This window comes from Tupaia chinensis, unplaced genomic scaffold, assembly GCF_000334495.1.
Source record: "Tupaia chinensis unplaced genomic scaffold, TupChi_1.0 Scaffold147970_1, whole genome shotgun sequence".
Lineage (NCBI taxonomy): Eukaryota > Metazoa > Chordata > Mammalia > Scandentia > Tupaiidae > Tupaia > Tupaia belangeri.
This window is the reverse complement of record NW_006207820.1, coordinates 546,169-570,075: the sequence shown is the minus strand read 5'-3', so window position 1 is coordinate 570,075 and position 23,907 is coordinate 546,169.

Genomic DNA, 23,907 nt, shown 5'->3' with positions numbered 1-23,907 from the left:
AGCCACTGGGTCCAGGACTCAGACTATGGTCAGCCATGTAGAATTTGACTTCTTTAACCTTTGAACTATGAGGCTGGCCCACCACCATTTTTTTTTTTTGAAAATGCTTTAGCAGTCATTATGTAATTCTTATATTTGGTTGGTATTTGGTTGGTTATATTTTGTATAAATATGATTTTCCTTTCTTTTGTTCTTACTTTACTCCTTCCCTTCTGTTTCTTCTAGATTTTAGAAAATAACATCTGCACTGTCTCCTCTTCTACTGCCAATCTATTTTCTATACTACTGCCAATGTGAACTTTAAAAATATGTCTTATTTTGTTACTACCCTACATACATTTCTTCATTTGAATTATATCATATGCAAGGGGAAAAAAAAAGAATCAGACACTTAGATTGGCAATGTAGGCTTTCCATGGTCTAAATCGGACTATGCATTAATCCTTATCTCCTGCTGCCATGAGACATGCCCCATATCACTGTACTTTACTAAATATGCTGTACCAGAATTATCCTCTTTTCATTTTAAAGACCCTTTTTGGTTATTTATTTACTTTTATTTTTTATTATTATTATTATTTTAATTTGCTATAGGGCATGTGTGCTCTCCAGAAAGAGACAGTGAGAGAGATGAGGGATGAGAAAGCCGGCTGCCAGATCTGGTGCTTGAACTGTGATAGACCATGTGGGAGTCCAGCACCTTATCCACCACACTACCTGCTGGCCCTGGAATTTTTTCTTTATAGTTTATCTCCTATTAGACCTTGAAGTTACTGAGGACTTGAATTTTATTCTACTTGTCTTTGGATGTGTATCTCTTACTCAGTATCTGACACATTCTTTTTTTTGCCTGTTAAATTATCTTATTCTTTTAAATAATTTATTATATTTTGACTTCACATGTATTTTGTTTGTTTTTGTTTTTGTTTTTGAGAGGATTTTGCTATAGAGCACGTGCGCTCACCAGAGAGACACGGTGAGACAGAGAGACAGAAAGCGAGAAATCACCCCCCACCCCCACCAGGGGGGATGGCCAAGCTGCAATCCCTTCTCCTCCATTCTCTTCTCGGGGATCTTGGGCATGCATGCACACGGGCCCTGCGTGTTTAAGCCTCCGGGTCCGGGACTCGAACTGCAGTGGACTACATGGGAGTCCAGTGACATAGCCATTATGCTAATTGCTGGTCCCTTCACATGTATTTTATAAAGGTTACCATAGCATAGCTAATCATTCAGTAAAATGAAGGGAACATAAGGAACAGTGATCTGGGAATCAGAAGTGTTGATTTCATTTCTGCACTACACCTAGTAGCCGTGTGACTGTCTCAAACCCAAATTCATTATCTGGAGAGTGGGAATAACATCCACATCCTGCCTACCGACAGGCCATTGTGAGGATCACAAGCAATGACATCTATAAAGTTAATCTGTGAATGATAAAGTTTAATAAAACAACATGCATTAAAAGTAGGTGAATATACAGAAATCTATTTTACCTTTTCAGTCAGCACAGTATTATGAATGATAATAAATTCATTTGCGTAACTGCTGCTCAAATGTAATATATATTGAGTGTTACTCCAATATAATCCTTCTATGAAAAGAAAGTTTCCGCCTCATGGCACTTTTAAAATCTTTTTTTTTTGTTCTCATGAAGAAGGCTGTGTGTGTGAGTGCATGTGTGTGAGTACGTGTGTGTAGTTAGTATATTACTATGATAAGGTATAGTTACAAATTTTTCCTGTATTATTTTAAGAATTTTATAAAACCATGTTCACTTGCTTTCTGATTTCCATACATAGAAAAAAATCTAAGCATTTCTATGATTTCCTTACTATGCATGCTATATAGAATACAAAATATAAATTGTAAATTAGTTACATGTAGTACGTATTTCAGAGTCACGATACTGATGGCATTCCAAACCATTTGGAGACAATGAAAGTGGAGAAGAAACTAAATACTGTTCTTTGAATTCTATCAGAACATTTATAAATATCAAAGACTCTGAAAGATCTTCCCTTTCAGATACTCTTTTTTTTTTTTTTTTCAGTTTTATTTTAAGGGATGGAGACAGATGGGGAGGGCGGTTGTGACAGTGATGGATGTTTTAATTCAAAAAGCAGGTTTCCGAGTCTTGAATATATCTTGCCAATTATCAACAGTAGCTTTGCTTTCACCCTCAGTTCATTGCTTCAGTGTGAAAGAACCAACAAGCGATGCTGGTGTTGCTTCCAGACACTGATGTGACCCAAAAAGTGTTTGCTGTCGGGAAGTGGCAGTGCTACCTCCTGCGACAGGAATGATTAACTGTTAGGAAGCAGGAGTGAAAATATTTATCGGAATGTTAAACTTTCAAGATGAATTTGGGGGCAGGTGAAGGAGGTGCTGAAGTATACTAGACACTTCCCATCTTGTCCCGCACTGTGGTTTAAAGTGTGCCATGTTCATACTTCAGCCTCTTATTCCCGTGAACTCATTTTGTATTTGCTAATATAAAGCAAGAATATTTATTCATGATTTTTTGCACATCAGGCCTGCACTGTCTTTTTTTCCTTATTAAGGTTCTTTTATTTCCCTCTTCTTACTATTTTTTACATTCACTGTATATCATTACACTATAGAAGATTAATTTTCCCACCACAAATATGCTGTGTATTAGCCCAAATCAAAGATATTACTATGTATATTATCACCTGTCCTTACTAAGTTTCTAAACAATGTCCTAAATATGGTAAACATTATATTATTGAAAATAATTGATTATAATTTGGTATGTGGCATTATTTTCATGGGCATAATTTCCTAGGATAATTACAGTAATTAGGGAGTAATATAAAATGAGTTGATTCTTTCTCCCTTTCTCACTTCCTTATTGTTTTTCTTCTTGAGTTTTAGTTTATAATTTAAGCATAAAATGAACAAATACTTTAGACTAATCTTTAGATTATTGAAGTCAAATCCACGTCTCAAAGTGTTATTGTTAATCAGTTACAAGTTGCTTGTGGAAATGAAATCAATATCGATATTTGTCTTCGGTTCACTTATCTATCTCACTTTGCAGCAATAGCAGGGATATTAATTTGTTGTGGAGCCCTCACATTATTGCACGTGTGCTCTCAAGGCTTTTTGTACAGTTCCTTGTCTAATTCTCATAGCTCTGTGACAAATGATACTATTGAGGCCCAGACAGACTGACTAATTTTCCATAGTCACTCAGGTGACCTGGCTACCAGAACAAGAAATCCCATTAGGCTTTCTGACTCTAAAACAAGTACTCTTTTCATCACAAAACAGAGCCACTTGGGTTTTAGATTCTAACATTTATTTTCTTTATCAGTATTCTAATTTGCACTTTGGGAGATCTTTAAATAAATTTCTTCTTGTATTTAAGTTTACTTATTCCATGAAAGAGACAGAGAGAAAGAGAGACAGATATGTCCCAACAGGGCTTTTTTGTTTTATTAGGTTTTGCTACAGAGTGTATGCACTTGCCAGAGAGAGACAGAGGCAGAGAGAGAGAGAGAGAGAGAGAGAGAGAGAGAGAGAGAGAGAGAGAGAGAGAGAGAGAGAGAGAGAGAGAGAGAGGGAGAGGGAGGGAGGGAAAGTTGGAAGTCACCCTTCAAGAGGTATGATCATGATACAATCCTTTCTCTTGAATTCTCCTTTCAGGATTTTGGGCATGCATGCACATGCGCTTGGTGTGTTTTTGTTGTTGTCATTTTAAAGTGACTTTTGCTATAGGGAGTGTATGCTTGCTGGAGAGACAGAAAACAATAGAGAGACAGAAAACAAGAACTCACCCTCCCCAGTGAGATGGCCATAGTGCAATTCCTTCTCTTCCATTCTGCTCTCGGGATTTTAGGCACGCATGCACACATGACGTGTGTTTGAAGCCTCCGGGGCCAGGACTTGAACCATGGTCAGTCATGTGGGAGTCTAGTGATGTAACTGCTATGCCATCTGCTGGTCCCAATGCCCAGTGTGTTTTTTAGGCCACTATGTCTAGGGCTTGAGCTGCATAATTGTCCATGTGGGATCCAGGGGCTTTAACCCCCATGTCATCTGCTGGCCCAATAGGGTGTTCATGCTGCCCTAGCCATCCAGGATCATGAGAGTGCACACGTGTGCCTGGAGTACACAGGAAAGCCCTGGGACATGAACCTGAGACCTTCCTATGTGGGTCCAGTTGTGCTGTCACTGCACTACTGCATGGTCTCTCAAATAACTTTCCTTTTCTGTTTTTCTCCCAAGACATTTAATAGAATGTTAGAAAGCTTTGGCAAACAGATAGGAGAAAAAGGTCTGGTATCTCAGACTTAGGTTGCAGTCATAATTCAACAAATGTTAAACTGCGGGGCCCTCATACCACACAAACACACTAAGCCCTGATTTTCACATAACATAAACTGAAGGTGATAATACATCTGATCTTGCATGAGGCTTTAATGTGATAATGTGTGAAACAGTAATATGCAATGTGGAGCTTTACACACTCATAGACTTACTAAAAACTATTGTTTGGTAGCATTTGATTGAACATTTGGACTTTATGATTTAAAAATATATTTTTGTATTTGTATTTTGAATCATTGACACTTTTTGGTTCATTGTTGATGCTTTTTTAAAAATTTTTTATAGATTGTAGCTATAGGGTGTGTGTACTCACCCGAGAGACAGAGACAGAAAGCGAGAAATGACCCCCCCGGGTGAGATGGCTATACACAATCCCTTCTCCTCTATTCTCGTCTTGGGATTTTAGGCATGCACTCACTCACACATGTGCCCAGTGTGAGTTTTAAGTCACTGGGCCTGGGGCTCAAACCATGGCTGACCACATGAGAGTCCAGCAACGTAACCATTACACCATCTTCTGGCCCCCGTTGATGCTTTTTATGCAGAGATTTCTGGTTATGACATGGGATCTTCTAGAAAAAAATTAAAATTTACCTTCACTATTGAGACGTAAATGACAGAACTGTGGTGACTAACACTGACAGAACACTATGACTGCAAATAACATCTGTCTTTGTCGAATGACATAATTTCTATAAAGTCATTAGTTTACAGATTATACATTCTAGCCCTTAAGTTCCTAACTGATGCATATTTTGTTTAGTAAGTGGTACATGATGTTTAACTGATTTCAACAACTCAAATAATTTTGAATGCAAGTGTACCATCTTAGAAAGCATCAGAAAGGCTTTTTAGGGACCAGCAGTTGGCATAATGGCTATGTCACTGGACTCCCATGTAGTTGACTGTGATTCGAGGCCTGAACTTGGGACTTAAACTCAAGCCGGGCGCATGTGCATGCATGCCCAAGATCCCAAGAGGAGAACGAAGGAGAAGGGATTGCGGCGTGGCCATCCCCCCATGGGGTGATTTCTCACTTTCTGTCTCTTTGTCTCTGTCTTCTGGTGAGCGCACACGTCCTATAGCAAAAACCTCTCAAAAAAAAAAAAAGATAAAAAGAAAAAAGGTAAGATTTTTTAAAACTAATATCACACATCTTATCTGTTTACTTCTGAAAACTTACTAAGATAATGGTACAGTTTTTGATCAGTAGTGAGCTATAGTCAATCATTTGCTGGTAAATATTTAATAACTAGTTTCAGGATAAACACACACATATACACCCCTACGTGTGTCACACCGTTGGCTAATTTCATGCAAATATTCCAACTATACTTGATTTTAACTACTAATGTGATATCATTAAATGTGAAACTGGGACAAACTCTAGCACATCACTGGGTGCAGCTATAAGCAAATATGCTTGACATTCCCATACATGCATTTGCTGTGTGACTTTGGTCACTGAACACGCATCTAAGAGTAAGGGCAGAGAATTTGGAAATAGAAGCAAGTTGCTGTACAACATATACAATATCCTTTATATGCCAGGTGACTTGTATTACGATTTCTCTTATAGAGGTAGTAATAATTTGAACTTAAATATACCAAGTTGCTCTATGACAAGGTTCGTCTATTAGGAATGTAGTTCTTTTGAGTTGGAATAATTAAGTACAGACGTACATGGTCACAGAGAACAGAACTGTTTTGAAATGGACCAACCCACTCTATTTTCTCTGGCATTTACGTAAACCATACATGGGCAGATTATAATTGACAAATACACCCAAAAACTTCAATAAAAAAAAAAAAAACTATAAAAGATATGTCTTTAATAGGTGACCTTAGTAGGTATAAGGGATAAGATACTCTACCATAATCTATAATAAAAAAAATTTATGAGTAAAGTGACCACAAACTAATTATAAAATCACACATATCTGAGAAAAATTGATTTTCATTCTGACTTAAATGTGTTCTCTTTTATCTCCCAAATTACAGTGTCAATGTGCCTTCTCTCTAAAATAAATACAAGTTTTTATTTAATTGCATCAATTATTGTTTATATAATTGCAAATAAAAAGTACAACATTATAAAATAAGAGGGCAAACATATGGTTAAGGTTTTGTTTTGTTTTGTTTTTGTTTTTTTAAGGTTTTTACTACAGGGCACATATGCTTGCTGGAGAGATAGAGAGAGACAGTGAAGGGAAAGTGAGAAATGATCCTCAAGGGGAAATGGCTAGGCCACAATCTCTTCTGCATTCTCCTCCTGAAAGTTTAAGCATGCATACACACATGCCTGGTCTGAGTTTCAAGCCACCACATCCAGGACTCAAACCATGGTCAGCCACATGGGAGTCTGGCACCTTAGCCACCACACCCACCTGCTTGCCCCTAGTGAAGATTTTTAATATAACCTTTTTGTCACTTCCTGCATTTGTACTAAGGTTGACTATAACATTTTCTCTTTAAAATATTTTTTCTGATATTAAATTGATAGCAAGAATTTTTAACAAATCTGAAATAAACAATCTAGGCATTAATTTTTACTTTTTGTCACCATATCTTGCTAAGTTTGCCTCTACATATTTTTATTTAATTACTTTTTATTTAATCATTATTCTTCTCATATTTATATATATATGATCACTATACATCATTTCATTTGTAAAGAGAATTTATCCAACATGAAGTACACCTCAGACCAGTCTCATTGAGAATACTGTACACATTGTCATCAACAGGTAATAAACCATTTCTGTGTCCCACGAATCTCTTGCCTCTATTTTTTTCTCCCTAATTTCCTTGCCCTCTCCCACCCTCCTTCCACTGTGTTTCCAGTGTCTATAATTATTGTCACTGCTATTATGTTCTCCAGCCTTTCAGTCTCTCCTATAGAGTGTAGATAGTCGGTATATATGAAGTGGAGACATACAATGTCATTCCTTCAGAGCCTGGCTTACTTCACTCAGCAATAAATATTCCACATTTGACCACTTTCTATCAAATGCCAGGGTCTCATTTTTTATGACTAAATAGTATTCCATAGAGTATAGAGGTCACACTTTTTCAGTCTATACACCTGTTCATGGACTTTTGGGTTGGTTCCATGTCTTAACAGTCATGAATAATGCCACATTAAGCACTGATGTGCACATGCTTTTCTGACTGAGCATTCTCCTGTCCATTGGGTAGATACCCAGGAATGGAATTTCTGGATCATATGGTAGTTCTATTTGTGGGTCTTTAAAGAACCTCGATATTGTTTTCCACAGTGGCTGGACCAATTTACATTCCCACCAACAGTGTAGGAGAGTTCCTCTTTTACCACAACCCTGCTAACACTTAATCATTTTTATATTTTTAATCTTTGCCATTCTGACAGTGGTTAGGTGGTATCTCATTGTGGTTTTAGTCTGCATCTCCCTTTTGATGAGGGATGTTGAGAATTTTTTTATATGCTTTTTTGCTGTTCATATGTCTTCCTTAGAGAGTTTTTTGTTCAGCTCATCTTCCCATCTTTTAATTGGGTTAACCATATTTTTCTGGTTAAGTTACTTGAGTTCCCTGTGTATTCTGGTTATCAGTCACTTATCTGAGGCATAGTTTATAAAAATATTTTCCCATTCTGAGGGTTGTCTATTCATATTAATTACTGCATCCTTTACTGTGCAGAAACTTCTTAATCTGATGTAATCCCATTTGTCTATTATTGGGGATTATTGCCTAGGCTTTAGAAGTCTTAATAAGAAGTCTTTTCCAATCACAATGTCTCCCAGAGTTTCCTCAGTATTTCCCACCAGTAGTTTTACAGTTCAACATCTTAGGTTCAGATCTTTGATCCACTTTGAGTTGATTTTTGTTGATGATAAAAGATGGGGATCCAGTTTCATCTTTCTACAGGTAGACACCAATTTATCCAGCATCATTTGCTAAAGAGGCTTTTCTTTTTCCACTGGATTGACTGGTATCCTTTGTCAAAAATCAGTTGGCTATATATTTTGATGTTTAATTCTGGGGTCTCTATTCTATTCCATTGCTCCACTTGTCTGTTTTTGTGCCAGTGCCATGCTGGTTTGATTATTACAGCTTTATAGTATATTTTGAGGTCAGGGAATGAGATGCCATACACTCTACTCTTTTTGCACATGATTGCTTTGGCAATACAGGGCCTTTTATGGTTTCAGAAAAATTCTACAATGTCTTTTCTAGATCTGTGAAGAATGTCTCTGGTAATTTGATTAGTACTGGGTTAATTTGTAGATCAATTTGGATAGAATTGCCGTGTAGATTATATGAATTTTTCTAATCCAGGTACATGGGATGTCCTTCCACTTTTTTGTGTCTTTTTGTATATCTTTTTTTTAAAAGTTTTTCATAGTTTTTCTTGTAAAGGTATTTGAATTTCTTGGTTAGGTTTAGGCCCAAGGTATCTTATACCTTTTGTGGCTATGGCAAAAGCGATTCCTTTCTTCAGTTCTACCTCAGTTAGCTTGTTGTTCATGTACAGAAATGCTATAGTTTTTTTTTTTTTTTTTGGCTGTTGATTTTATACCTTACATGTTACTCTATTCACTTACTTGAGAAGTTTTTTCAGGTATTCCTTTAGGTCTTCTATGTATAGCATCACGTCATCTGCAAATAAAGATATTTTTAACTCTTTTTTATTATCTATTTTAATGTCTTTTATATTATTCTTTTTTCTGATTGCATAGGCTAGAACTTCAAGTACTGTACTGAAAAGGAGTAGAGAAAGTGAACAACCTTGTCTTGTACCAGTTTTTAGTAGAAAAGCTTTCAGCTTTTCCCCATTCAGTATGTTAACTATAGGTTTTTCCCATATAGATTCTTATTGTGCTGAGAAATGACATACCTATGCCAATTTTGCTAAGAGTCTTAATCATGAAGGGATGTTGTATTTTGTTGAATGCTTTCTCTGCACTGATTAAAATGATCATTTTTTAAATTTCTTTCTGTTAATATGAGGTTTATGGTTTCATATATGTCAAACTACCCTTGCAGCCCTGGAATAAAGCCTTCCTGGTTGTAATGAATAATTTTTTTATATGTTGTTGAATTCAGTTTGCAAGTATCTTGTTTTGCATCTATATTCATCAGAGATATTGGTCTGTAGTTCGCCTTTTTTGTCAAGTCTTTATGGGGAATGAGGATGATGAAGGCTTCATAAACTGAATTTGGGAAGATTTCTTCCTTTTGGATCTTTAGAAATAATTTGAGTATCATGAGGCTTAACTCTAAATGTTTTGTAGAATTCAGAAGTACAGCCATCAGGATCTGGGCTTTCTTTGTCAGGAGATTAATTATTACTAATTCAATCTCATGGCTTGTTATGGGTCTATTCAGGCTTTCTATGTCCTCCTGATTCAATCTTGGTAGATTATATGCCTCCGGGAATTTGTCCATCTCCTCCATGTTCTCTCGTTTGTTGGTATATAGTCACTTATAGTAGCCTCTAATGATGTTTTGTATTTCTTTTGTGTCTGTTGTAGTATTGCTGGTTTTATTACATATTTGATTTATCTGGTTTCTTTCTTTCTTCCTCTTCATCAGTCTCGCTAATGGTGTATCAATCTTGTTAATCTCAAAGAACCAGCTTTTGCTTTTATTTATTTTCTGTATAGTTTGTTTATCTTCTATTTCATATATTTCTACTCAAATCTTTATTATTTCTTTTTACCTGGCATTTTTTGGGTTTGTTGTTGTTTTTCCAATTTCCAGAGGCATGATGTTAGATTGTCTATATGTGATGTTAGGTTGTCTATTTTTGCACACTAATTGCAATGAATTTTCCTCTCATGACTGCTTTTGTCATGTCTCACAGATCATGGAAAATTGTGTACTCATTATGCTTTGTTTTCATAAATATTTTGATTTCAGACTTAATTTCTCCAGTAGTTGAGAAGTCAATCAGAAGTAGATTGTTTAGTTTCCATGTCTTTGTGTATTTTCAAGGATTTTTCTTGAAATTAATATAAAGTTTAATTCCTCATGGTCAGAGAAGATGCTGGATATAGTTTCTATGCCTTTGAATCTGTAAAGACTTGATTTGTGCCCTGCCATATGCTCAGTCTTTGGAAAGGTTCTATGCAAGGGTGAAAAAAAAATGTATATTTTGTGGTCTTAGGGTGGAAAGTTCTATAGACATCTGTCATGTCCATTTGATTTATAGTATCATTTAGGTCTTACATTGCTCTGCTTATTTTTTGTCTAGAAGATTTGTCTAAAGAAGATATGGGGTGTGGAGATACCCAATAATTACAGTGTTGCAACCTATCTTTCCTTTTAGCTCTAGCAGTCTTTCCTTCATGTATTTAGGATTTTCTTAGGTGGGCGCACAGATATTTATAAGCATTATGTTTTCTTGATGAATTAACCCTTTTACTACTATATAATACCCTTCCTTGTCTCTTCTTACACTTTTTTTAAAAGCCTATTTTGTCTGAAATCATATCACGTCTACAGCCCTTTTTTGAATTCCATTTGCATGGAATACCTTTTTACAGCCCTTCACTTTTAGTCTATGTTTGTCTTTATACAAGGGATGCATTTCTTGTAGGCAACATATAAAAGGTTTCTGTATTTTTAACCATTCAGCCAGTCAGAGTCTTTTGGTTGGAGAATTTAATCCATTAGTGTTCAGTGTTACTATCGATATTTCTGGACATGTTCCTATCATTAAGCGAGCCATTTTACTTGGTTGGTTTTTGTTTTTCTTATATCTGTCTGACTTGAGTTTTCCTGGTATAGCATTCCCTCCATAACTTCTAGAAGAGCTGGTCTGGAGTTGGTAAACTCATTGAGGTTTTGTTTATCTGAGAATGTTTTTATCTTTTTTTCCTTCCCATATGAAGGATAATCTTGGCAAGATCTTAGCAAGTATAGTAATCTTGGTCAAAATTGTTTTTCATTTAAAACTTTGAATATATTTTGCGATTCTTTTCCTGTCTGCATTGTTTCTGATGAGAGGTCTTATGTTAACCTGATGGGATAACCTTTGTTAGTAACTCGATGTTTCCTTCTTGCAAATTTTATTGCCTTATCTTTGTTGTTTTGGCCAATCTGAATATGATGTGCCTTGAAGAAATCTTCTGGGTTGATTCTATTGTATACTGTATTTCTTGGGTATGTATATTCAAAAGCCTCTCTAGGTTTAGAAAGTTTTCTCCTAGGATTTCATGGAATAGATTATCAATGCCCTTATTATTTTCTTCACCTTCTGGGATATCAGTTATCTGGATGTTTGGGTGCTTAATAGTATCTAGTATTTCTTGTATACTATCCTCAAACTTCTTGGTTATTTTCACAGTCTTCTTGATAATTTTTTTCTAGGTCAGAGGTTTTGTATTCTACATTTGTACTCTACACAATCTAATCTGCTTTTAATACTTTCGAGGGTGGTTTTAATTTCCTGTATCAGTCTTCATCTCTAACAATTTCATTTGATTCTTTTTTATGGTGTCTGTTTCTTCTTTCAGATCATGAAAGGACTTCCTCATCTCCTGGAGCTCATTGTCTCTTTTTCCTTGCATGTGATTTAGTTTTGTCATTATAAATATTCTGAATTGTTTATCTGACATTTCCACAAGTTCCACTGTGGTTTTGAGTGATGAGGAATTGATATTTTTCCTTGGTGAAGAGGTATTTTCTTGGTTGCTCATATTTCTTGTGCCTCTTCCTGCAATGTTTTCAGTCATCTGGCAATTTATACATTACTTCCTAAATTCTTCACGTTAATTCTGAGCATTCAAAGGTGTGCACGAGTAGGTGATTGGCTATCTCTTTGTTGCTTTACCTCCTTCATGCTTACAAGCAACCTCTTCTGTTGTCACTGGTGTGCCTGGGACTGAGCTGCTGAGCTTTAATTAAGGAAGACAGAAGGGATCTAATGGTGTGTGTTGTGTGCTGTGAGCTTCTGAAAATGCTGAACTTTTAGAATTCAGAGGCATGTGGCAGGGGATGAGCCACAATCTCTTTGCAGCTCAGTCTTCCTACCTCTCAGTGTAGCCAGACCCATTGCTGGAATGGATGTCTGATGTGGCGGGGAATAGGGTGAGGTCCTCTGAAAATCCCAGTCAACACACTTTAGAGTTCAGTGGCAAGTGAGGGAGGGGATGAGCCATGGTCTCTGCAGCAGTCTTCCAATTTTAAAGGTGAAGGGCCTCACCTTACGGCAAGGCCCTTCACTGGAATGGATTGTCTCTACAAATTTTAATACAAACTTCCTTCCTCTAGTCTTTCCCTGTAAACATCATTTGAAGGTTTTTCAATCCTCGGGTACATTTATAAATAGGAATTGTTTTAATAATATCATCCATTTATGATGATTAACTGAGATCACATATATCAAAGATTAAAACCAGGAGGTGACATATAGTAAAGTCAAAAGTAATTGTTGTTATTGTTCTTATCATTCATTGACTCTATAATAGCTATTGAGTAGTTTTTATTTATTTATTTATTATTTAAGTTTATTAATTTCTCCAGAGAAAGAGAGACAGAAAAGAAAGGGAGAAACAAAAAGAGAAAGAGAGAGAAGGAGAGAAAGGGTAGCTCCAGTAGGGTGTACACATCACAAACCACCTTCAGCCTTAGCCAAGCTGGATCAAGGGCACCCCTGCATTGCCCAGCATGTACAGAGAGGCTCTGAAACATGAACCTGGGACCTCTTCATGTGGGTCCTAGTACAATACCAATGCACTTCTGGCTGATCCCTGAGTGTCTTGTATGTTATATACCCTTTAAGTTCTGGATATAGAGTATAAATCAAGCATGGTTAGTTCTCTCTTGGAAATAGCATTCTCGTAGGTGAACACAGAAAAAGAAAATAGTATAGATTATGGCTGCTGGCAATAAGCACTGTGTAGAAAAGGGAAGTAAGTAAAGTGGCTGGGAATGATGTGGTATGGGGTGGTCTCTTTATGTGGGGAGCTGATCTTTATAGAGTCTGTCTGATAAGGTGGAATTGGAGCAGCACCCTGACTGATGATCAGGAGAATGCCTTGTGCACTCTGAGGAAAAAAAAGCATTCCAGGATGAGGGAATAGAAAATACAAAGTCCAGGGTATGTTCCTGAATGACAACTGAGGCAAGGGTGGCTGGAACAGATAAACTAGGAGGACAAGGTGAGAGAACATCAGAAAAAGAAGGCCGGGCATGGTAACATAGGACCTTATTTTAATTTTTTGTTTTATCATTTTCCTATTTTTCTCCTTGCCCCACTCAAATGTACAATTACAGAGCCACTAAGTGGTTTTTTTTTTTTTTGAGAGTTTTTTTTTTTTTTTTCGTTATAGGGCGCATGCACTCGCCAGACAGACAGAGAGAGACAGAGAGACAGAAAGCAAGAAATCACCCCCCAGGGGGGATGGTCACGCTGCAATCCCTTCTCCTCCATTCTCCTCTCGGGATCTTGGGCACGCACGCACACACGCCCGGCGTGAGTTCTAAGCCACCAGGTCCAGGACGCGAACCACAGTCGACTACATGGGTGTCCAGCAACATAGCCATTACGCTAACTGCTGGTTCCCCCCAAGTGTTTTTCTAAAGCACAATTTAACAAAACTATTCTTACGCTTTACCATTTCCTTGGGTTTCTCATCCCTTATAGAGAGGCATCTTACAGAACACTTAGGAGTAGCCATGACCTACCAGCTAATTCCCAGGAACTGTCTTCGTCAGTGCCTTATCATTTACTCTTCCAAAGCTCCAACTTGATTTCATTTTCCACAGGCACATCTTTCCTGTTTTAGCAGTTTTATGATCTCTTACTTCCCGAATATTTTTTTCTCTCTCTTTTGAGTCTAATTAATCTTTAGACACCAACTGAAATTCAGCCCAACTATTACATCCTTTAGAAAGCCTTTTCTTACCACATCCTTTGGAAAGCCATTTCTAACCACCTCACACAATCTGCGTGCGTTTGTGATTACTGCATTTATCTCTTCCACTAGGCTTGATGCTCCTTGGTAGAAGGTAATGGAATTTATCTTCAGGATTAATCATTGAAAGTGGTGATAGTAATAGACACTCACTGTCTCTTTAATGGATCAATCAGTAAGTAAAATATGCCTAGGAAAGGTTTCTGATGTTTCCGACTGGAACAAATGTCTAAATGTCTACATTCATATCCAGATGTTTCCGATTTCATAGAGAAATAAGAGAAATATACTCACTTTTTTCATATTGTGTACTTTAATATTTGCTTCAGAATTTATAAAACATTGAAGCATTTACCTAACAACATAAATTACTTTTGGTAACTTCATGCATTTAAAGTAGCTGCATAAACTTTTTACATATACATACTTCTGCATATTTCTAGATATGTTCTTTTTCAGATAGGCACATTCATTACTGGGGGGTAAAGGCTTTTCCTTTGTTGGAAATATTTAAAAACTCATATCTTTTATTATGAGCAATAAATTCCCTAGCCTCATTCTAAATGCTCTCCAATGATTGAAGAAACCAAGAAACCAACTACTCATGTTGAAAAAGAAAATCACTTGCCTGGTCAAATAGACATTTTGATAACCTTGACTAGGAGAACTCATTTCTGTTGTTGAGTCCAAACAAGCCATGCCTATTCATATGCTTTTGCTTTTCAAAATGTTAGTTGCTGACCTTAGTAATAAGCAGTCAATAAGAAATAATGCAGTCAATATAAAAAGGAGCCTTAGTGAAAGAATTACACTTGAGGGCAGAATAATTTTTTTTTTAGTATTATTTTTCCTTTGGGTCTCTGAACTATCTTGCTGGATTCAATAGTCATGTCAGGAAGGTATTTTGTAACAACTCGATTTAAAATGTATAGCAGAGTTTTCAATATCCACTCATAATCTAATGCACTTTCCATCAATAGATAACACAAGATTTTAATAAAGAAGTATTTATTATAATCGTAAAATCATATATCAGGAGAAAATGTCCCTAAGCTAGTCTTTGTTTCTTTGTGATATTTAGGACTGTAGGCTATAACTCTGACATATGGGTTATCACATCAAATAAAAGCATAAACCACTTTACTTCTCCAGCTTAATTGGGAAAAGCTTATTTCTAAAAAAGAGCTGTAGCTGAATTCTTATTAAATGGTTTTAAAACCACATCATTATCTTTTAGAATTTTGTAAGCTCTCTGGAATGTCAAGTTCAGGGCTTATTTATTTTATGTGCTTGCATAAGAAAATTATGCATTAAACTTATCAATGCTTAGCAATTATTATGATACAGAATACTTTTCTCATTGTATATATAAATGCTAGAGCATTTTATTCTGCAATTAAGGACTTTTATATACTTTTATCTTTATGGTCCTGAATTATTAGAAAAGTATTTATAATTTCTTACATGAACTGTAACTCATCTTCAGAAATAATGACAATAAAATTTTTAATTATTACAACATATGACTATAATAAAATAATTATTACTATAAATGAAATAACAATTTATAATATAGTAAGTAAACAAAGAGAAATTATTGTCGCTCTTGAAGCTGGACTGTCAGGAAACTTAGGAACTGACAAATTATAATTATTTTTATTTATGCATTTTTTAATTAGAGAGACAGAACCCACCTGGCAACAGAGCCTTGATGCCACAATCCATTCCCAGCCAGCTCAGATCATGCACACCTGGATGCCCAGTATCCTTGGGGTGGTCTCTGGACACATATTCAGAAACTTTTTATGGGTCATGCTCTCATTGTGTTGCATTTTACTGCCATGTCCCCAACCAGCCCCAAAATTCTTCTTACTAATTCCTTATCTAAGGTATTAGGAAACTCTTCCTGATACATATTTCTTACATTAATGAGCACATGTTTTCATTAATAAGCAAAACTTAAGTTTGAGAAATCTATCAAGTTCATAATGTATTCATGTACATGTATTTGAAAGAATGGAACTATGAGTATTCCAGTCTTTTTTTATTGCAAATAACAAATATACCTGAGTGTGGGCAATTTTAGAAAAGAGGAGACACTTAGCTCATGGTTTTGGAGGTCAAGGTGAAGGCATTGCATCTGATGAGGTCTTGGTGGAAACCTGAGGTGGTGCACATGGCATGAGCTTGAGCAGAACAGATTATGTCTGTGTTTGTGTGTCTGCTTGTCTTGTAACCCCACGAGAATCCAATCATTGGGACTCCACCCTAATCACTTACCAAAAGCTCCACTCCTTAATCACATAGTTGGATTATGTTTCTTCTTAATACCTTCAAGATAAAACAAATTCCAACACATAAACTTTTAGGGGCCACAGTCAAATCATAGCACCCGAGTAAGTCAGGACCCTTTCCTTTAATACAATGGAAGAGAGAGAGCATATCCTCCTATTAGTGTAAGATGAAGAATAATACATTTGTATGGTCCCAATTCAGGTGAGTGGAAATGAAGGAAGAGTCATGGATGAGGTGGGTTAGGAAAAAGTGGGATTTGTAGAGGCAGTGATGATAATAAAAGAGGATAGACATAGGAAAAGCCCCAAGATAGGACATACAGGCCATATCCACTGAGAAGCCATCTGTCTCGTATGATTCATTTTCTTGGGAAGGTCATATGGAAAGACCTGTTTAAATATGAAAATCATAGCCATAAGTAGCATTGTGAGTCATCTGTACCTTATCTGTAGCCAAGGGAAAGCACATAAAGCTTTTGAGCATGGTTTAATGAAGTTTGGTCCATCTCTTGTAATGTTGCATAATCTGGATTACAGCAGAGATTAAACAGTTCTACACTGTTAGTCGACCATATGTAGGTTGTCTATATAGCAGCAGGCATACAACTCATGATGTTTGTTATATGTTTTATGGAAATACAGTAAGAAATATCAGAACCTATTTATCTAAACTTTTTTCTAGATTATGAGAGCATTTTGCTTTTACAGTTTATACATAGAGCTTGTCACTGGGCCACTCACTGTTTCAGAGAAAACATATTCTCAGGGAGGCTTGATTTCTACAGAAGAATTTCTTGTGGCCGTTCCTGCTGCATATATTTTCTGCTTATTTTGATCCGCTATAACTGTGGACCAAAATGCCCTAAATACATTTTAGGGCATTATGTTATTATAATAAAACATATTTGAATTGTAAAATTTTATTGTATTTTTATTGAGACAAGTCATTATCATGAAAATCTGTATAGTCCAAAATTTTACTAGTTACCTCCATGTAGTTCTTAAAAGATTTATCAGACTTTCAGCTGAATTATGTGTTTATATTTTCCAAAAATCTGGCGCTCAGAATTTGTTGACATTTTCCTGAATGACAGGTGACAATCAATAATAACCTACTGATGAAATGTAAAATTAAATATAAGTTTTGTCAGTAGAGAAAAATACCTTTTAACATTGAAAAGAGAGTTAATGCTTTTAAAAATAAACTGTGTTATAGACAGCATCATTTTGAGAACAGGTATTTGGGATTGTGCCAGTTATCATGTAATTGTATTGTCGTAAGATGAGTGAATTACATTTTCAATGTTTTAGATAACACATAACATGTTTTTCTAAAAAAAAGGAATTAAACATCTTTTATTTCTTTAAAAATCTTATAAATGAAAATATGCAGGGGAAGGCTAAACAAATTTATTTTTCAAAAATTTTCCATTTGTTTCTAAAGATTTATTAGCAATATTTCAATAAAAAAATATGAATAGTTGTTTTCTTGGTTGAATATACTGACAAGCAGAGAATCATTACCAACCTCAAAGCATTCTTTGAGATTTTAAACAACTTTCATAGTATATTTTTGAGGTATGATGCTCACTAAAATGTAAATAAAGCTTATTTTAGAACAAGATTTATAAATTGCTAAACCAAAATTTCTAAACAAATATTATAAAAAATAAAGAAGCAGGCTAAGTAGTGGCACAGTGGTAAAATGCACCACATGAGAAGGGTCCAGGTTTGTGTCTGAAGCCCCAGAGAACACCAGGCATGTTCACATCCATGATCTGAAGCTGGTCAGGGCAGGAGGTGGATCATTACATTGAGACCCTTTTGCGGGGTGGGGGGGGTGGATATAGTCTCTCTGCTTCTCTCTCTCTCTAGGTCATCAAGTAAAAAGCAAACAAAAAAATCTTAAAAAGTAAAGAAGCATAAGCAATCATTTATTAAAGTATTATCAATATTGTATTTTAGTTGAATTAAGCCATCTTAGTAATTAAAGATATTTAAAATATATTCATATTTCTTTGTAAATCACTGTCTGTATATGTGGGTCATAATGGATGTTTATTTATTGGTTCATTGGAAAAGTTATAATGCATTTTTACCCAGAAAAACAGAAAAACATCATGATTTTTCTGTCAACCCAATACAATATTTTCACATGTATAGCTAAATTCATATAAATATTGAAAGAGATCTTTGTCTAGCTTAATAATTTCTAATCTTTATAGCTATGGACTTTCTTCAAATACAATCTTCTTGAAGCTCCAACTACATATATTAATAATACCCCAAATTATTTTATTGAAGGTGGATTTGCTTTGAGCGTTGGGCCTGTGAGAAATGCCCACCATTCAACACCCACTTTCCTAACTTTCAACAGCTGGGAAATCCTAAATCCTGGTGGCCCAATCTGAAAAGCATTCATCTAAATAACTACTAAAGATTTTTTCATTTGGTCATGACAAATATGATATGTTCCAACCTCTGAGTTTCTTTTACTCTTCCGTTTCAAGAACCGCTTTATCACTCCTTTCTATCCTAGCAATTCAGGCTTCCTCTTTCTGGCAACATCCTACCAGCTATGAGTTCCATTGATGAGCTACTAACCTCCCATACAACTTCTGATACTCGCTGGTATTCCTAAGGTTGAGTTTGGCCTAAACTGACAAATTCTTCTTTTTAGCAAGAGAAAATGTTTTCATTTCTTCCATGAGCAAGAGAAACAGACAACACCTCCCACATGTAATAGCCTATGCATGTGATTTGACCTTCCAGTAGGAGTAACTTCGGGCAGCAGGGGCACTCTTGCCCCTGGTGGAAGCTTCTGCTTACAGACCTACAGGTTCCACAGGTGGTCCCACACTCAGGCCCTTGCACACTCATGTGCACACTCACACACAGATACACTGTTGTCAGCAGTACACATCCACATCTACAGCCACTTTCAGAAAGAACATATTCCCTTCACTCAGCCCACAAGCTCACACACCCGATAACTCCCACACCCCCTTGTTCACACTGCTCTCTCACCCCACCTCTGCTTACCTCTGCCCTCTGGTTAGGGCTGGGCACCTGCAGGGCTTACATGCCATTAGCTTAGGAGTTTTGGGGCCATTATTTCCCCTGTACCATGTACCTGTGGAGCTCCCGTGGAGGTTTACATACATGGGAAATGCCACCTCAGCCACTATGAGCTAAATAAGGAAAAACACTTTCTTAGGCCCCAAGAACAGTGGTTTCAGTCAGGAGCTGGAGTTTTCCTAAAATGTGTTCATGGGAAGTTGGTTAATGTAGTCATAAAACAAAAGAGCGCTGGGTGAAAATAAGTTAAATATGTTTATTTACTGCAGGACTTGTCAGAGGCTATAATATGCTTATGTACCATATAGTTCTCTAAGAGGGGCCTAAAGTATGTGGTCCTAAAACCCTTTGTTCTCTGTACCTTAGAGGATTCATGTTCTATGGAATGCTTTGAGCTGTGAAAATCACTGCTGTAAGCCATGGCAAAAATCCGAAGTATATTCTTGGACCTTTTAATTTTTTGTTTACACAGGGTTTTGCTGTAAGACATATGCACTCACCAAGAGAGAAAGAGAGACAGAGACAGTGACAGCCCATGTAGCCTACCTAATGGTCAGTGTTTTCCAACCATTAAGTAAAAAGACAAATTAAATAAAGGAAAATTTTGGGAAAACTGATATACGAAAGGTGTCTTCCAATAGGTCATGGAAAACGTGTAATGTGAGAACCAGCAGTTGGTGTAATGGCTATGTCGCTCAACTCCCATGTGTCCCATGTGGTCGACTGTAGTTCAAATCCCGGATCCAGCAGCTTAAACTCACACTGGGCACGTGTGCATGTGTGCCCAAGATTCTGAGATGAGAATGGAGGACAAGGGATTGTGGTGTGACCATCTCCCCTGGGGGATGATTTCTCACTTTCTGTCCCTCTCTCTTTCTGGTGAGTGCATGCACCCTGTAGCAAAAACAAACAAACAAACAAAACCTCTTGGGAAAAAAAAGTAGATATGTAATATAAAAAAACCTATGCATGGAATTCACATTTTTTGTACCATAATAAACATGGTTTTTTTGGGGGGGTGGGGTGGGGAGTGGTTTTTGCTATAGGGTGCTTGCACTTGCCAGACAGCCAGAGAGAGACATAGAGACAGAAAGCGAGAAATCACCCCCCCCGGGGGGATGGTCACGCCCCAATCCCTTCTCCTCCATTCTCCTTTCGGGATCTTGGGCACGCACACACATGCGCCTGGCATGAGTTTTAGGCCACTGGGTCTGGGACGCGAACCATGGTCGACTACGTGGGCATCCAGCGACATAGCCATTACACTAACTGCTGGTTCCCAATAAACAGGTTTTAATTCCATTTTACCATGAACATTTTGAAGCCCCTCTCATATTACAGGTGTCAGCTTTTCATGTTGCCCAGACAAGATACCAAAAATATTAATCAAAATAGGGACCAACAGATGGTGTAATGGTTATGTCATTGAACTCCCACTTAGTCTTCTGCAGTTCAAGTCCCAGACCTGGTGGCTTAAAACTCACGCCAAGCATGTGTGTGTGCATACCCATGATCCTGAGAGGAGAATGGAGGAGATGGCGTGGTCTACCCCCGGGTATTGATTTCTCACATTCTGGGGCTCTGTCTCTCTATAGCGAGTGCATGTACCCTGTAGGAAAAAACAGTATCTCTAAAAGAAAAAAAAAGGAAAGCAAAAGTAACAAGACTTTTCTGGGCCAGCTCCTAAAGCCAAGTGGCTAAGTGAGCCAGATCCTACATTGCCAGCCACAGTTTGAATCCCAGCCAAGGCAGCTTGAAAATCACACTGGGCATATGTGTGTGGGTGCCCCAAATCCTGAAAGGATGGAGAAATGGAGAAGGGATTAAAGTGTGACCACACTCCACTAGAGTATCCTTCCTTTCTCTCCCTTTATCTCCCTCTTTCTAGTGAGCATACACACCCTCTCGCAATTAAAAAAAAAAAAAAGATCTTTCCAACTTATTATCACCATTATAAGAGAAAAGCTATCTTTTGCCAAAAATTTATAAAAGCCATAATTTGAAGTATAGACATTTAAAGGCCCTTACATTTCTTTCATTTTTCCAAAGGCCGACGAATAACATGAACTGGCACCTGTTTGTAACCAGTGTTTGTGGGCCACCAGGACAGGATTGGAACCTTGGCCATTCCACTCATTGACCTTGGGCTTTGAGTGACTGCCTTTGATGTGTGCCCCTCTCTTCCGTTCCACCCCTGGCAGGATTTTGCTCTGGTGATTGTCCTTCCTCGCTTCAGCTGCTGGAGCTGCTGGTACCTCCTCCCAGGGTAGCTTTTAGCCAGTGACTGACAGTGCAGAATGGCTAAAGCCATGGCATCCCTTGCCTGGAGGTGGGACTACCCCTGAGGTGTCACTTCATCCAGAGCTCCCAGCCTGGTCAGGCTGATCCCAGCATGATCCATCATTTTAGGACTTTGCCTGAAATCCTCCCACCTGGGCTTTCTACCCTCACTGGTCCTTCACCCACTCCCTTCCCATCTCCCCTGGGGACACATCCTAGATAAGTAGTTTGCACACAATGGCTTCATCTTGGTCTGAGCCTGGAAGCACCCAAACTAAGACAGTTACCTTATGTGATTCTCTGTGGCTCAGTCTCCTCATGGTCAAATGGGGATCATGTTCATATCTACTTTCTTGGCTGGGAGCAAAGGCTTCATTTAGCCAGAAGCCTGGCTCACGATTCAAGTCTGATGTATGCCATCGCCCCAAGTGCTGTTATTGGAATCTGCATATCTTGGGTTTGGAGCAGCTCTCTGCACTCCACAAAGCCAAGAGGTCAGTTTCATACAAGAAAAACCAGCTAGTGAGTCGCAGCCCAACTGTGATGTCCTCCCCAGCCTGGAAGCCACAGACCCAGGCTTGGTGCTGTCTCCACCAGGAGGCATTGCTAGGACAGCCGTGCTCCAGCATTAAGTTCTCTTAGAGCTGACCTTTCCTTCTGACTTCGCATGAAGTAAGGATAGGAAGATCACAGCCCACAAGCCCCAGCTGACCTGCCGCCTGGTTTTCTATAGCATGAACAAGAAAACAATGATTCTTAAAGCTTTGTTTACTTTTAAATGTATATTTACATGCATACATGCTTTAGAAAACATGCTCATGAGTCCTGATTGGGATGTTTGGGTGAAGCCCAACTTAGAGCATCTGTACCTGTAACTAAGCCTTTACTGATACCTGCACCTACACACCATCTATACTTACCCCTAGATGTGCACCTACAAATACACACACACCACCTGTGCATGCACCCACACCTCACCTACACACCACCTATAATACTCCTAGATGTGCACCTACAAATACACACCACCTGTGCATGTGCCCACACCTCACCTACACACCTATATTTCTAGATGTACACCTACAGATACACACACATCACCTGTGTGCACACCCACACCTCACCTACTCAACAACTATAATACACCTAGGTGTACACCTACAGATATACACACCACCTGTGCATGCACCCACACCTCAGCTACACACCACCTATAATACACCTAGATGTGCACCTACAGATATACATACCACCTGTGCATGCACCCACACCTCACCCATACACCATCTGTAATATCTCTAGATGTACACCTACAGATACACATCACCTCTGCATGCACCCACAGTTCACCTAGCACTGCCTATAGTACACCTACAGGTACACCTACAGATACATATATATATATATATTACCTATGCATACACCACACCTGCACCTACACTTGTTCCTGTGCTTCCCTCTATGCTTACCCTTACACCTATAAGCACCTACAACTATACACCTATTCCTGCACATGCAACTACACCTATACCTGCTCCGATATGTTCTCCTACCTGTCCACTTCTATCAGCAGATATGCCTTCCCTTATATACCCACCTATACTGACCCTTGCAAAAGCACCTATGGCTCCCACTATATGCCCACCTATACTGGCACCTATGCCTCTCCTATATGACCATGTATATTGTTGCCTACATCTTTACCGATACTGCCACTTATTCTGACTTCTATACCTCCTCCTCCAATGCCACCTATACTGGCACATGGCCTTTACCTATATAGAACCTACACCAACCCTTTTCCTGGCACCTATGCTTTCCACTCTATGTCCACCAAAGCCTTCACCTATAACAACACCTATGCCTCTCCCTATAGAGCCACCTCTACTGACCCCTATACTGGCATCTGTAGATCCCCTTATATGTTCACCTGTACTGGTACCTATGCCTCCCTTCAGAGTCACCCATACATTCCCCTGTGCCAGCACTCCTGCCTC